At 43.9% G+C, this 11,340-nt stretch overlaps 1 long non-coding RNA gene across 1 annotated transcript in view; it reads left to right on the top strand.

Annotated features, from left to right (window-relative positions):
- The window catches only part of LOC126503441 (uncharacterized), a 1,174-nt gene extending 765 nt beyond the window's left edge, over nucleotides 1-409 (top strand). Inside the window, exon 2 of the long non-coding RNA XR_007592293.1 lies at nucleotides 272-409. This is a non-coding gene — a long non-coding RNA (uncharacterized lncRNA). The remainder of the gene's footprint in view (nucleotides 1-271) is intronic.
- The last annotated feature ends 10,931 nt before the right edge of the window (nucleotides 410-11,340 follow it).

Raw genomic sequence — 11,340 nt, 5'->3', positions numbered from 1 at the left:
ATATATCACCTGTGTGATTGCTTCAATTTGGTAGTTATAAAGCATTAGAATTCGTTTTAATAGAATGGCAGTTGCATCACGGCTAGCCACAGATATCTTGAATTTATTGACCACATTTAAAACTTTGTGGACATTTTGTCCTTTACCAGAGACTGGAAAGATACTCTGAGAACAAGATCTGGCTTCAGAGGTATAAGCCAGGGTAAAACCAATTTCCATCATCAACACTATCAAAACTCAAAACCATTTTCTTTTTTTTTTTTTTTTCTAGATCCCTCGAGATGGTAAAGGCTGGAGATGTAGCTCAATGAAGGCTCACTTGCATCACACTGAGAAGGTTCAATTCCCAGTAATGGAAAAAAAAAAAAGCCCAATTCTTCATTTAGCTAGGCATGGAAGATTGCTACAAGTTTGAGGCCAGTCTGGGTTACAGAATGAGACCTTGTTTCAAAAACAAACAAGAAACCAAGTGGCGAAACACTGAACCAAAGGGACAGGAACTATGGGCTTGGAGAAGGAACCCTGGTCAAGCAGTCCCCAGCTCCCTGGCATTCAGTGCAATAAAACGCCTGCACTTAGAGGTCTGCAAAGATGAGAGTCCGCACGTTCTTATTTTCTTCGGCTTGGAGAAGGACTCAGGTGATAGTGACCCTCCGCTTTGAAGGACTTGAAGGAGTCGGGTCAAAGGGCATGCCACCCCCAGATGGCCTGGTGCACAAAAGCTGGCCAGCTGCATCCAGAGAACGAAAACAGTGGAGGCCAGCAGGAACACATGGTGTGGGAGCCTGTGTCCACAGAGGCGAGTGTGGCTTTGGACTCTGACCCGCCTCGTGAGTCACCGTAGGAAACTTGGACTTCATCCTGCAATGCCCAATGAGTTGACAGAACTAGCCCCGGGTTATCAGCCCACAAGAAAAGGATGCAGGAGTCAAATGTTGTTGTACAACCAGAATAATATTTATATCAGTGTGGGGCTTAAGCTTTATTGGCCAGATGCAGTTTCTTTTTCCTAATTAGAAAGAAATGTAAGCAGTGTGTTTAACCTCAGTCAGCCTCAAGTTTCTCATCAATAAGACAGGGATGCTATGAGTATTAGTTGAAACCGAGTAAATAAAACCCTTAGCGTCGCTTCAAGGAGTGTCTATGATATAAAAGGTAGCTATCGTTAAATTGTAAAGCACTCTGGTTTGCACAAGTGCATAACTACTGGGGAACTAGGAAATCCTCCCCCCCCCCATAGACACTTGCTGTTCTCTCCCCTGCTTCCCAGGCTTCTGGCTCCAGGCTCTTTGGAGATTCGTGGCCTTGTTCCCTTGTCTTCTTGTCTGAGCTCCTTCTTGACTTCCATATCAGGTTGCTTCTTGGGCTCCCCATTCCATATCACCTATGAACTACCCCCCATGGGATGTAACCCGCTAGGCGTGGCTATTGGCACTGCCATGGTTACATGGTATGCAATCTTGCCTGGGTGTTCAAACCTACGGCAGTCCTTGCAAGCTTGAGCCACGTGCACCTGACCTTCTTTCATAAAACGACCTCCTCTTCCCCAGAAAAGTCCCCAGCTATGAGGAGGGGGCTCTACTTCTTGTCCCTGTTCAGGAAGACTTGGCTCTTCTTCCAACTACTCTCTGTACCTCAGCGGTGCCTCTCCTTCTGTGTGCTGTGGATTCCCTTGCTATTCATTGTCTTGGAAACATTCAGCTACCCCTTCCTTCCACTCTCTCTTCTATTGATTCATTCATAACACAAGTGCTAAATGCCAATCGGCATCCCTGATCCTAAACATACAAGGATAAATAAAATTATCACTGCACAAAAACTCCTTCAAGTACTTCCTATATAGGGGCTGGAGAGATGGCTCAGAGGTTAAGAGCATCGACCGCTCTTCCAGAGGTCCTGAGTTCAATTCCCAGCAACCACATGGTGGCTCACAGCCATCTGTAATGAGATCTGGTGCCCTCTTCTGGCCTGCAAGCATACAGACAAACAGAAACTTTAAAAAAAAAGTACTTCCTATATAATGAACTCATTTTCTTAATGTGTCATTTCCTATTATTGATTCCTTGTCTTACTAAGGGACTTCTTATTTCTCTTCTATGTTTACACTATCTCTTCCTTGAAACAACAACAATGCATGTGTATATGCATATATGTGTACATACACACATGCATGTGCTAATAACATTCTTCTCATAGACTTCCCAAGGCCAGTTCTTATTCAAGCTTCAGGGCTTGTCACCTCCTCAAAGAGACTTTGAGTACACAGCCAGTCTAAGGAACTTTATGACTGGATGGATATTGGTTCACTTTTATTGTTTCTTTCAGATCGTCTGGTTCATGCCGTAATGAGAATCTCACTCTTCTTAGTCCTTGCCCATTTTCTGTGTTTTCTCTAGTCTGAACCTAATGAACCCTGAAACTCTCGTCCTAATCAGTACTATACCATATCTTCAGTTCTCAGGATAGTCCCAGTAGGCTTTTTGGAGTCAGGGTCCTAACCTCAAATGTAGCCTGTTGTCAAGGATGTTCTTGAACTGCTAGGTCATTACAGCTTGATTCCTCTTGGCTGTTCTCTCGGCAAGAGATGCTCCCGTAATGACCCACTGGAATTTGACCGCCTCTCTTTCAGATTTCTTCCCTCTTTCTCCCCATTGTTTCTCATGGCTAGCAGACCGCCTAGCCAAAAATGGAATTCATAAATTAATAAATCAAAATGCTACCTGGATTCTCAGAGGGATGGTGTGCTTTATTTTCTGAGTTTTTATTTGCTTGTTTTAACAGCTGTACTGTTAACAGGTGTTAGTCATGATGTGTAAGTCACTGATCTAAATTGTGCAACCCAGCAACTTGGGAGTGTTCAAAGAGGTGCACAACCAACATCATGATCGATGATGGAACCATTTCACCACACGGAAAAGGAACCCCACACACCTTAGCTGTCATGCCCCATGTCACCCCGCTTCCTAGTCCTGGGTGACCACTGACAGAGACTGCTCTCTCTCTGTGAATTTCCCTACTTTCGCCTTATTTTATGAATGCAGTCATCCAATAGCTCATCTTCTGGGACAATGCATTTGATCAGAGGCTTCCCTTTTATATGGGATGTGTATGAGAGCATATGGACCCCGGTAGAGATACTGGAAGGCAAATGCAGGCAGTATCCCTTAGACATAATGTACGGCAGCCGGGGAAATTGTCCAAATTCCTAAGCCCCGGGAAGACAGAGAGAATGGGGCAGGAGAGAGGGTCATCCGTATCTGTCACCCCAGAAGAAGAGGAGGAAGGGGTGGAAGCCAGTTCAGGTGCACTGCCTCACTCTGTGGTAGGTGGGCTCTTGAGCAGGATCTCCTAGGTCACCAGGACACACTCTGAAAACAACGTTTCTGAGTCAAACTCGACCTTCGCCAGGTGGTAGCTGATGCGCATCCTGTGTCACCTCTCCCTCTCTACAAAGAGAATAAAAATAATTCCTACGTTCTAGGCACCCCACCCGAGAACAGTCATTATATGAAATGAGAGGCTTCACAGAGAAGTGCACAGTTCAGACCTGGAACATTGCAAACACTTGGTATGGGGACTTGTGTTTCTTGTTGATTGGTCACAGCTCTTTACATATTGCCCTATGTATAATCCAATATGAAAAGGGGATAGTGATGCATTTAAAAACAGCATTGCCAACTATTATTATTGAGAAGGTTTCACTACATTTTAATAGATGCTATAAATCTTGAGTTGATTTATCTAAAGCCTAAAATTGCCTTGCAAGCTGGGTGAGGTGATGTATACCTTTAATTCTAGCCCTCAGGAGAAAGAGCCATTTGAGACCAGCTCCAAGCCAGGCAGGGCTACACAGTGAGACCTTGTCTCAACACCAAACCAAAGCAAACCAAACAAGCAAACTTAATGGAAAGTGGGAGTCAAGATGTGTTCACTCCGTTTCCAGCACTGAACGCGACGGAGGGAGCTGAATCTCCCCGTGTTTCTCCATCCCATGAGCAGAAAGAGCACATTGGCTTCCTGGACTTTTATCTGTTCACCCATATCCCTCTGCCCCCAGTTCTTTATTTTCCTGCTACGCCATCCTCTACTTAGCCTTCCTGGAACATCTGCTAAAGATGTCAGAAAGCAATATTTGTATGGCTAACCCTCTCCAGGCAACCCAAAGTTAGGATAAAGCCATCTCTCCGCATCCAGCACAATGGCAAGAGGCCAAAGAGGTATGGATTTTATCACCAGTGAACCAGCCAATTACCCAGAAATCTGGGGCGGGGGTAGCTGGTGTCTACTGTTGCATGTAAGCCTCGGTGTCTGCTCCAAGTTACAGAAGGTAATTTAAGTTAGTGGGCCTTCACCTAGCTTCTGCTGGACCATTTTTTCTATGCATGGCAAGCAACTGTCCAGGTTCAGCTACCTTCCCCTCTTGCCTTCCCCTCACCAGCAGCCCCCAAAGAGGAACACTAAGCAGGGGCTCTGGTTAGCAGCCCCATGTATGGCCATCTCTGATCCTGCACCACAAACAACTCCAGAAAATGAACCTATCTCCTTTCTCTTCTTGCCCTGCATTCAGGATTGAACTGCCCATTATTCTGTGTGACAGGTATTTATCGAGACACTAGTGTACACCAACACTTTAAAATTCAAACATTTCACCGAGACTTAGGATTTGAACTCGGAAAGGAATTTCGAGAGGATAAAATGGGTCTCAGAGAAGGAAAAAGGTGTACCAAGAGTCCCAGCGCCTGGCTAAGGAACACTCTAGTAACAGATCTTGTTTTACTATGACAAGGATATTTCTTCCAGCTAAAAATAACATGGATTTAGCTAGGTATGATGTCACACACCTTTCGGTCCAGCAGTAGGGGAGGCAGACTGGTAGGCAGATCTCTGTGGATTCAAGGAAAGCCTGGTCTTCATGAGATCCTCTTTCAAAAGCAAACAAAAAAAAAAATACCAAATAAAAATCACCCACGGAATTTTAATTTGCTATGAAATCAGAGAAAATCTAAATGATTGCTTTGTTCATTTTGGGTTTTATCAACTCAAAGATGAACCACGAAGCACCCACGAGTTAGTGGTTGAAGATGCTCAAACCATTCACATTCACAAAGTGACGAATGCCACGTGTCTCCCTCCCGACACCGCTCCCCCCACCCGACCTGCTCATGTCTCACCCACGCCAGGCTGACCAAGGGCTTGTAAAAAATTAACTCAATAGGATTGCACAACTTCGAAAGCTTAAATCGCTCTTTAGTGTCATGAATGAGAGCCTTCAATCCCTTCATGAAGATGTTTCCAGTGGGAGGGAGGGAGGTGGGACAAGCTGTCACAAACAGGAATGTCCTCATCAGGTTCAGGTGAGGTTTGCACAAGTCAAAGAAGTAGGGGACACTCACCCTTCCCAGCTTCAGAACAGACATCTCCTTATGTGTCTGGTGTCTTTTGTGAAATTTATGTTCTTCAAAGCCTTGCTTCCCTTTTGGAGGTGATGGGACATTTGACTTCTTGACTGCAGCGGTAGCTTCACAGGTGTTTGCGTATCTCCAGAGACATCAAACTGTACATGAAATATGTGTGATTCTGTCTGATGGTTTTTACCTCAGTGAAACCAGTAGGATAAGAAAGAATCTATTTTCTCACTGAGTCAACCCCAACCGGCTAAACACACTGCTGCAGGCCTCTCAGGAAGCAGGCTTTTAGCTAGACTGTAACTCTTCCTTTGCAATTCAATGGTTGTTGGTGAGTTTCCCTCAATTATCCATCAGGGCATTCCACTAACCCCTCTTCTCAGGCCACATTCTCTCTCATCTGAACCACTGAGTAGGTCTCCTAATCACTCTCCTCTGAGCCTTGGACAAGCCTTCCTTGCTGGAGTCAGAGAGACCGCCCCTAAAATCCTAACCCATCACCCAGTTTACTGCTTCCTGCCTTGCAGGGTGTCTCATTGTCCTGAAGATAAGGTCTCAGTTTCTCAGAAGAGATTAACAGTACCCTGCTCAAGATGACTGCACAGACAAGAGCCTGTAGCTGAAGGGCCTAACCGGAAGCTCCAGGGCATCACTCACTTTTGTCTAAGACCCTGTGAGGGTTAGAGTCATCCAACACAAGTGTCCATTATCTCTTGCTGAATTTCCTATCTGTTGACCCTATCCACGGCTTGTATTAAAGTCAGCCTCAGAATCCCCCATGTTAGCCTCACAGAATTCCCTTCTCCATTCTGATGCGCTGCCTATACCTCGTTCTGCTTTTCTTTCGCCAAAGTAAGTTAGATGGTCAGGTCTGTACTCTTCTCAATTCCAGCCTTCCTAACCTTCTTCCTTTGTCTCAGGCCCTCCCAGTACTTATTCAAAAACCCAGGAGTGCTGTTCAGAGCAGAACTCTTCTTCTGGAGTCTTGTTGTAGCCTCTTATCTGTCTGCTCTTTGCAAGCAGGGCTGGCACTGAGTTACTCTGTAAACGTTTTGTCGAGATATTGAATAGATAACCCGGTGATCAAAGAACAAAAGAAATAAATGGAGGGACAAATAAATAACTTTAAAAAAAAAAGTAAAACCCATGTTTCTGATTGCCTACTGCTGTGTCCTTCTCTTAGGGAGATTTTATCTGCCTTCCTAGGATATACTGAAAACCAGATTTCGGCAGTAAGACCAGCATCTATCCCTGGTGCATGAGCTAGCCTGGTGGAGCCCATTCCTTATGGTGAAACACCGTGCACTGCCTCAATGCAGTACGGAGGGTCATGGTCCTGCCCTAACTTAATGTGCCAGACTTTGTTGACTCCTCATGGGAACCCTTACCCATTGGAAGGAGTAAATGGGGGGTAGACTGAGGGAGGGGGGAGCTGAGATGGGGTGGGAGGAGGAGTGGGAGGGAGAACTGTGGTTGGGATGTAAAATGAAATTTAAAAGAGGTTTTAAAAAGGGGGAAAAAAGTCAGGTTGTAGTGGCACACACCTTTAATCCCAGCACTCAGGAGGCAGAGGCAAGCAGATCTCTAAGTTCAAGGCCAACCTGATCTACAAGAGCTAGTTCCAGGACTGCTAGGGCTATAACACAGAGACACCCTGTCTCGAAAAAAAAAGGGGGGGGTGGAGAGAAAGATTTCTAGGAACTGACCATTTGTCATGGCAAAAAGAAAGAAACAAACGAACAAATTGCCTCTTCCCTGGTAGCTGTTTTGGGTTTATTTTCTTACCAACACAGACTTTAACACGCTTCTATCAGACCACTTCTGAGACCTCTTGAACTTGGCCATAGCCTCTAACTTGTATTTATTTTGTATTCGCATAAATGCCTACACAGAGAGATTTGCTGTGGGATGTGTGGTAGGAGAACCAGTATATATAACTAAGATTGTAATAAGAAACCTAGATTTTCCTCAGTCACATCACCAAGCAGGCCTGATTATCTGACAAATGACTGTAATAGAAACAACTGAACCTTGTGGATTTATTGCACTTATTGTTATTTTATAAATTCTGACTATGAAAAGATACAAACATGTTTATATGTTTCTGGCATAGTACATTCATGACACCCATATTCCCAGGGCTACAAGTAAGAAGAAAAGTTTATCATATACACAAATGCGAGAAAGTTATGTGTTATGTAAATGACCCATAAAGATTCACCAACTCTCATAACCCAATACAGTTGAACTTCTGGCATTTCCCAGATCTATTCTCAAGAGTACCATTCTGTTTCTTTTTTATTTATATTTATATTTTATAGTTAATGACTATCATTAGAGTTTGCAGGGGTGTATGCATTTCTGTGGTCGTGTGAATCTGTGTGTGCAGAGGATGACACTGAGTTTCTTACTCACTTATTGTCCACCTTTTAAAAATAGTTTAGTTACAGAGAAGCCCTAGCTTGAAAAAAAAAGAAAAAAGGAAAGAAGGAAAGAAAGAAAGAAAGAAAGAAAGAAAGAAAGAAAGAAAGAAAGAAGAAAGAAAGAAAGAAAGAAAGAAAGAAAGAAAGAAAGAAAGAAAGAAAGAAAGAAAAGTTAGTTTAGCCGGGTAGTGGTGGTGCACGCCTTCAATCCTAGCACATGGGAGGTAAAGGCAAGTGGATCTCTGAGTTTGAGGCCAGCCTGGTCTACAGAGCGAGTTCCAGGACAGCCAGGGCTCAAGTCAATCAATCAATGGAAATAGCTTGAAGAATTTTATTTACTATCATTTGTGTACATGTTATGTATACTTGTAGGTACACAAGCCATAGTATGTATGCAGAGGTCAAAAGACAACATTCTTTTCTTCCACGTCTACATGGATTCTGGGGATTGAACTCAAGCTGCTAGGGTTACGCAGCAAGCCCCTACACCCACTGAGTCCTCTTCCTGGCCCCTCCTCTTAGCTTTGAGATAAGGTCTTTCACTGAAGCTGGAGCCTATGAATTCAATTAATCTGTCCAGCTGATGAGTTCCAGGATCTGCCCCTCTCCCCACTACACCCCTCCCCCAAGCCCATAACTAGGTTAGAGAGGTGCACTCCTGCACCTGGCTTTCTGCCTGGGTTCTGGGAGCCCAAACTCAGGTCCTCATGTTTATGCGCCAGGAAGAGTAAGGAATTCTCTTCCTGTTGGCCCTCGATGCATACATGTGGCAGGTGTGTTACTGGCTGAGCCATTACCCCAATTCCCCTTTCTCTCTCCTAATACATTGTCATTATGTCTATCACTCCCCACGTGTACCTGCACGAGAACCTGGAAATTCCCGTAGGTACCTCCAGACTCTCCCCGGGCCTATAACGTTAGTGATTTCTCATTTATACAGTCCAAGGCACAGCCACACCCCAATATACGGCTCTAACATAGCATTTATCCATGTGACAAACGAAGAAATCCAACCCCCTGGAAAGTATGACTAAGAGGTTTTACTACAATAATAATTTTCACCGAGCGGATGAAGGGACTTAGGGAAAGGGGTGGCTGCTATAGCAACCGCAGAGTGGTCCAAAGCGACATTTGGCTTTCGATTTCACTAATAATTCAGAGAAACCATAAAAGATTCAAGTGAAATCTGGTTGGTTGATTAGAAACATGTGAGGAACGGCTCTCAGGCACGTGTTTCACATTTGACTTCCATGTGTGCCAAAAACTAATCATCATCTGCCCTGTGATATTCCAGAAGACAGAGTCACCCCAGCTGGCCCTTGGAGGGACAGAGATAGGCTCAGGAAATCACGGTGCCAGTCCAGGACTTCTGGAGAGAGAGAATGAACATGCAAATTCCGCGGCGAATGGGAATGGCCCCCTCATGGCTGTCCTTGGCTTCCTTCCCTGCTTTCAGGATGTCCCCACCTGCAGACCGGTACCCACCAGCTCTGGTATTAGAAGGAAAGAGAGCGCTTCATCTCTTGCTTCATCTTGAACCTCCTTCCTTCCCAGAGATGGAACAGACCCAGGCTTTGGAACCACGAAGTCACAAAGTGGAGACCAAACCACCATTTATTATGAGGAATTCACATAGCCTTCCGTTTTCTTCATTAACACAATGAGGTTTCAAGGCCTCCTTTGAAGAGCGGTTGCTGACTAAGCGGATCAGTTATGCGAAACGTGTACAAGACAAGGGTGGTAACAAAGTGTTTGCAGCTTTTCTGTCTTCCTTGTGAATGGGGATATTCTCACTCTCAGTATATTGGAGGCCAAACTGTCCCTGAACATAGGACCCCATGCCAGGAGTGCCCAAAGGGTAGCAATATACAATGGACCAGGGGGACCTGAGATTGCTGTATTTCCTACCTGTATTATGAAAAGCAGACACACAATAGAAAAAACACTCAGACAACAAAAGAGGGTGTAGTAAAATTAAAAGCCCACCTTTTTCTGTTTTTTGAAGGCAGTGTTTCTCTGTTTAGTCCTGGCTGTCTTGGAACTCACTCTATAGCTGAGACTAGTCTCAAACTAAGAGATTTGCCTGCCTTTGTCTCCCAAGTGCTGGGGTGAAAGGTGTGTGCCACTACAGCCCAGCAAAATCCCCCTCTTTATCCCCAGACTATGGTTTTCCTATAAAGCTAGCGAGTATAAATTCTTTCCTCTTCCACAGATTTTTCAAGTATAAATCTTGTCTTTCTATGATGGGAAACATTTATACCCTTTGCTGCATGTCTTTCTCACATTGCAATGCTTAATTAAATATTCCCATCTCTCTATATAATTCCACCCCATTGTTTTAAATAGTTTGAAGGTCTCTCGCAGATTCGACTGTTCATCTTCTGCTTTGCTAGTCCCTGGCTGGTAGATTTTTGGGGGTTGTTCTTTTTTGTTTATTATTTTGACTTTGAAGTGTCCCTGTAGGAGAAACTACTAAACTCAGACTTGCTGGATCAAAGACTATGTGCTTTTAAAACCCGAGTGTTATTTGCAGTTTTCCCATTAAAAAGGTATCTATTTGGATTCCAACTCCAGCATGACGGCATGCATTTCCACGGACCCTGCACGTCATTTTGTTACCGTGCTTTTAAGAGTTGGCTGATCTGATGAGTAAACACTGTTCATCTCCTTGCTCTGTCTTGCATTTCTTTAACTCTGTGAAGAAGGAGCGCTCACACGTTTATCAACCATGTGCCCTTTCTCCCCCTCTGAGAACAACGTTTTAAATTTTCCTTGCCAATTCTTCTATCCCTTTGGATCCTTTCTTTAGTATGTTAAGGAAACGAATGTATCAATGACTATTTAGTTTAGGGTCTATGGGTCTGAGGTCATAAAAGTTCCTTCCACACCAACATTTTTATTGTGTTTGTCTGTCCGTCTACGTGTATATGTGGGTGGGGGTGCCCATCCCACTATATGCCTATGGAAGTCAGAGAACACTTTGAGAAGTTGGTTCTCTCGTACCACGTGAGTCCCAGGGTTTGAACATCATGTTTGGCAGCAAAAGCCTTTACCCATAAGCCATCTCACTGGTCCCCACTCCAATATTCTCACATCGCCTTTCACCCTTTTACAAATTGGGCTATTTAATGTCTATATGTTCAACATATCAAAAATTTCCTTTCCTGTATTGTATGCAACATAGACTTTAATTTATGATTACTTTTTTCTTTTGAAATATTATTTTATTCCCATTTAAATTTGCTAACCTGATATGTTTGCTTCAATTCTCTTCTACTTATATTTTCCTTTAAACTTCCTTTATTTTCTAATTTTCGGCTTATCTGGTATTTGGTTTTTATTTGTTTGTTTATTTTTGAGTCCTGGCAGTCCTGGACCTTACTCGACAAACCAGGCTGACCTCGAACTCAGAGATCCACCTTTCTCTGCCTCCCGAGTGCTGGAATTAAAGGCATGTACCACCACTCTCTGGTTTATAATCAGTTTTTATCTCCTTCCATATGTCTGCCTGC

Source organism: Alexandromys fortis, unplaced genomic scaffold, assembly GCF_014885135.2.
Source record: "Alexandromys fortis isolate MF-2015 unplaced genomic scaffold, M_Fortis_MF-2015_v1.1 scaffold_2_1_26212458, whole genome shotgun sequence".
In the NCBI taxonomy this organism is placed as follows: Eukaryota; Metazoa; Chordata; class Mammalia; order Rodentia; family Cricetidae; genus Alexandromys; species Alexandromys fortis.
Note: the sequence above shows the minus strand (reverse complement) of the source record. Positions and strands in the feature narration are given on the sequence as shown.